Genomic DNA, 6,000 nt, shown 5'->3' on the forward strand with positions numbered 1-6,000 from the left:
CCACCGAGCGTGCCAAATTTGTGAACACGGAAATTCCTGTGATGAACGAGACAAGAAACACGTGTACAAAATAATATTTGTATTGATGATTTAGGGGTTACAATCTCTTCTACAAATTTAGCCTCTGATTCTATCTTTGCAATGGGTAGATTTGATGTTGTTGATCCAAAGGGCCGTCGGGGCTTGATCTTGGGATAAACAGTTGTGCAGATTTGTTGACGTCGTGGATCCAAAGGGCCGTCAGGGCTTGATCTAGGGATGAACGAATGATGAACGATGAACACTTTCTTCAAGGGCCGTCGGGGCTTGATCTTGAATCAGTGGAAGTTCTTCAAGGGCCGTTGGGGCTTGATCTTGAATGAGGATTTGACGAAGAACGAAGAGAGCTCTCTTGATCCTTCGGGATTTGCTTGGGAGCTTTTGAGTTTCAAAGCTTCAAGGTTTTGATATGAAGTGAATTGGTTATGAATTGGTGTCCTTCAAATGAATGCCTTGGCCTTCTATTTATAGAATTCCAAAACTTGATTTTTTGGATTTAAATAATTAGATGGAATAAATCATCTCTGCCAGGTGTTGACACGTGTCCTGTTTGATGACTTTTCCGATTTATTTTGATTTTTCGTTTAGTCACATGCTATGTGTAAAATTTATGTGACACATAAACATTGAAATTTTAATTTTTGATCAACATTTATTTTACCGAAATTTCGATGTCTACAGTGAATAATAAAATATTTTTATTTTTAAATATATTCCTTTAGTGTTAAAAATGTTACAATTAGTATATTTATATTTATGGCTAAATTTTTTATCATATATTTTTATTTTTAGTTTGTATCTATTGTTAATTTGTACTGATTTTTTTTTCATTTTTAATTTGTACCCATATATTAGTTTCTTTTTGTGCCCATATTTTTCAAAGTTTTATTTGTGTTTGTACCCATGTGTATACCGTCACATGACATTGTATATTTAATCAATGATAGAAAAATTACATATGGTATATTTATGTTTTATGCCTAAACTTTGTATCATATATTTATATTTTTAGTTTGTACCCACTTTTAATTTGCAACATTTTTTTTAAATTTGTAGTATTTTATTTTTAGTTTTATTTTGTACCCATGTATTAATTTCTTTTAGTGCCTATATTTTTTAAAAATTCATTTGTACTAATAATTTTTTAATCTTTTATCTGTATCCTAATTTATTTATAATGTACCCATTCTTCTTTATTAATGTATCACTTTGTTATATGTGAAATGTACCACTTTTTTTTAACACTATGGATACATTCTTTTGCCATTTCTTATTTCTTATTTTTGCATAGTTTTTATCCATTTATTCAATCAAAATGTTTGAATTTTTTTATTGTAACCGTTTCTACTACTATTATAATGAGGGATTTTAAATTTATAGGATTATAAATCTCATAAAATATCAAACAATTAATGTCAAAACTATTAAAATATAAATATTAATTGTAATATAATGAGATGTACAAAGTCAATAGACTTTGATCAAACTTTGAATACTATTAAGGTTTTAGTCAAAGAATGTTAAGAATTAGGGACCGCATTCAAAGTATCCCTTTTAATTAACTTATTATTCTTTCCTGCTAATAAAGTAGTACAGCTACACTTTGCGGGTTTTAACACTATTTCTAGTACTCTCTTTTGTTAGACTTAGGGATTATTAATAAGTGAAGCTAATCCAGGTTAAGTTAAAAGTATAAATATCACTTTCAAACAGTACTTTAATTAGCCAAATAAATAATAAAGTACATACATGGACTTCACATGAATAACTTTTCAAATGCACTAGTCTACTTGTTAATGTATTATTTTTTGATAAAATAAAATAAAACTGAAAACCCTTAGAGGGCAACGAATACAAAAGTTACCAAAGTGTAAGGCATCCCTTAACCTAAGCGAGGAACAGAATAAAGCCAAATACGATCCGGGGAAAGTTTGTGCCCCAAATCAACGAACCTATTTGCAACAAAATTTACTTCTCTAGAAACATGAACAAAAGAAATACAATCAAACTTAAGAGTTTTTGAACATCAACGATAGAGTGATTTCATTGATAAGAACTAAACATTACAAGAGATCTGAACAATACAAGAGGATGCCATATTAGGTACAAAATCTCAAGTGACCAACCTTGGTCTGGAGAGAAATTAGCACAAACTAAGGGGGGTGTATTCAATTGAGAATGTGAGAGATTTTAATTGATTTATAAATCCATAGATTTTTATGGAGTTTAATTGATTTGTAGAGATTCCATATAAAATTTTGATTCAATTCCCTTGAAATTTCATGGGAAGAGGTGAGATTTGTGAATACTTAAAATACATTACGAAATCTATCCAATTCCCTCTAATTCCTCAACTTTCTCAAATTCTTTAAAATCAATTTCTAATTGAATATACCTGGAATGTTATAAACTTCTTTAAAATCTTAATTGAATAGCCCTGGATTTCTAAGGATTTTAATAAACTATCTTAAAATTCTAATTGAATACATCTAGAATTTCAAATAATCACTTAAAATCCTGATTGAATACCCCTAGATTCATTAAAAGAATTAAAATCTCTTAAAATCCCAATTGATTACACCCCGCTAAATCAATACATTAACCTCTACATGGCACCACCAGCAATTACCACAAACATGAAGAGCAAACAATACAAATCCAACGCAAAGACTATAGAAACGTCATATTGGTACCGAATGCCAACACAATGCCGTCGCTCAAACAAGCGAGGCCACAACAAATCGCCACAAACGGGGCCACAAAGCACACCACAAAACAAGAAAAGTAGCTAATCCGACAATGGAACCACAAAACAGGTTGAGACAAATATGCTGCCTTCGTCGAAAAGACATCACAGATGTGGCCAAAAGAGGCAGCTCAGTCGGGGTATTCCAAGGAGCGCACATCCACCATGGAGAACGTGTGGTGGGAAGTGAATCCGATCCACCACAACCATAAATCTTGCCTACAATCACGAAACCAGGCCAAAATCGAAGGCCTACCTGGATTTGGAAAGAAAACTCCAACCAAAATTGGAGGGTTGTCTGCAAAAAGTGGGAGAAAGGAGGGGGAAACGCGAGGTAGCACTAAGGAGGGTGCCTGGTGGGCGGGCAAAGGCCGAAAACTGGGGAGGGAAGCGGAGGTGACGCGGGAGGGGGGGGTGCAGAAGGATATGGTGGTAGGCGACGAGGTGGGACTGAGCAACGGAGGGAAAAAGAAAGACAAGATGAGGGACTATTAAGGTGTTTAGCAAGCTGCCGATGGCCCCAAACCGAAGTAAGGGACCGGCGGCTGAGAGGCTTTGAGATCTAGGGTTTCTGGTGAGGAAAGGTTAGAGGGAGAGAGCGGCGCCAAGTCTCACCTAATGTTGGTGATTGATCAAACTTAAGAGTTAAGCCTTAATGTCTTTCACCATCATTTGAATTCTTCTCACAAGAACCAGTATAATACTTGTTAATGTATTTTATTAATTACTTGTAAATTAAAAACATACTTCAAAACGTGAAACAATTTCACAACACATGAAAATGCATTGGATGTATTTAAGACCTATGTATTTTATTACTTGAAGTTGCATCAAAAGTACGAAACAATTGTCAGAGTAGGCTATTATCAACAATGCTCCAAGAACTATTGCACGATCATCAATTAGAAAAGAGGAAGTATATGAGAAAAATTAGAAATGAAGAAGGACTATAGTGTGTGTGTGTACACACACACACATTATGAGAAAAATTAGAAATGAAGAAGGGCTATATATATATATATATGAAAGATATGTATATGAAATAGTACATAAATGATCAATATGTCATCATGAATGAGTTTTCGACATTTGAATGTAGAAATGGTGAGTGTTTAATATATGTGTTATTATATCATCGTCGCGCGGTTGTTATATCATCTTTGAGTATATGATCAATATGTCATCATGACTAATGATCATTTTTACAACTAAATCTCAAAATCTGATCATCCCTGCTAATTGCCCTAAGATAAAAGCTAAAACTTAGAAACTATTTGAAGTCGTTTTGATTTTCAAAATTTTGTATCATATAATTCTCTTTTCTTAATTCCCTCCCACCCTTTGGCTTTCTTCATAACTTAAATATCCTTGTACTTCTCTATCTTTGAACAAAAAAATTTAAAAAATGAATATTAGAAAGGAAATGCTAGCAAGTCTTATACATCTTCAAAAATGTCATGTTAGTAAGTGTAAGGTTTGTTTAATAACTATTTCGTTTTTAATTTTTAGTCTTCTTCTTTTTTTTTTTTTTTGGTGATAGAGATAAAAAAAAATTATATAAAAGAAATGAAGAATGAAGAAGGATGAAGGAAGGCGGTATGATACCTAAAGAGATTATATGAAAACAAAAACATAAAAGCGAAAAAACATAAAGAATTTTCTTCAATATTATGTAGCATTGAATAATACAGGACATGAATGGTTGAAATTGAAAATAGAAGTTCTAAATAAATATGGAAATGAAATCTCGTGGTTAAGACACTCGTAGCAATACTACGTAGTATTAAGGTCACACCACAACTTAGACTTGTTTTCAATTTTTCTCTATCATCATTATTTTTGTGTATGCTCACATGGAACCACATGCATGTATTTAGCAATCACTTAGGCCATCTCTAGCCAAGGGTTATGGGTCACTTTGACAAAATCAGTCTCCAACTAAAGGGCTAAGGATCAAATGAGGCTAAGTTTGGCCACAAAGCAGGTAAAATGTAACCCCAAGTCAAGTTAAGTTGGCCATAGAAAGTAAATAAATTATGAAGAAAAATAAAATATAGAGTTGGGAGATGGAAAATTTAATAATTTTTAAAATATTAATTTTTGGAGAGCTAATTAAACATAGTCCTGCATGACTAGAGATGAACTTAGTTAATAAACATGAGAGAGTTCTAAACCACTATGGATAGATGAAGACTTCAATAAATATTTTCCGTTTTTGCTTGTATGCACAAGCAAAGACTTTGATCCCTTGACAATGTATATTACAATCACATCGATTTACAATTGGTTAATTCTATAATGCCTATTGTTAAAGGGATATTATATTAGAGCTCACATGGCAAGAGATTTGTAGTCTATTGCTTTACATTAACTCTTTATATCTAAGATTTTTTACGTGTCATCGAGCAATAACTACTACTAACTAGTAAACAATTGAGAGTAATCACATGTTAAGTACACTCTATGTTACAAGGCGAACGAGAATAAGATTAGTGCCAGTGGCATACTTGTTAGCTCGTGAAATAACTTAAAACAAATGAAGATTAGATATATTTAACCTAAAATGGAATCATTACCACGAACGAGATGCATCAATTATCGAATATGGTCCGACCACTAAACTTGGAGGAGCATGCAAATAATTCATGCTGCTTGCATTTTCCCTTTGCGGAAATGAGCTCCTTCCCACTTCGTATATTCAACGTAAAATTTTGATAATCGGAATTTTTCAATCTCTTAGTTTTCGTTTGAAAATCATCTCTACAAAAAATTATTCAAATTGGTGCTCGTTTGGTCATCCAAATTATCAAACAAATCAACGGTTCATCATGAATATGCTACTTAGTACATACCCTATTGATTTATTTGATACATTTGGATGATTAACGATCATCGATTTGATAACAGAACATGAGAATTGTAGAAAAAAGAATAGTTGCAGAGAAAGCTTTAAGGAAGAAGAGAGAGGATCAGAGAGATGAATACAATCTTTTGCTATTGATGAACTTGAATGAATTACAATCTATCTCATTTCTGAGTTATATAGAGCTAGAGAGACTTAGCTCCTACACTAACCACTGCAACTAACATACCAAACTCTCTAACAACCTTCTAACTAATCTTTGATGACTCATCAATATTACACTTCAGAGATGACATGGCAGTCAACTATATTCAACATCCCTCCTCAATCACAACTGGGATTTCCCAGTTTG

Source organism: Malus domestica, chromosome 09 (genome assembly GCF_042453785.1).
Source record: "Malus domestica chromosome 09, GDT2T_hap1".
Classification (NCBI taxonomy): domain Eukaryota; kingdom Viridiplantae; phylum Streptophyta; class Magnoliopsida; order Rosales; family Rosaceae; genus Malus; species Malus domestica.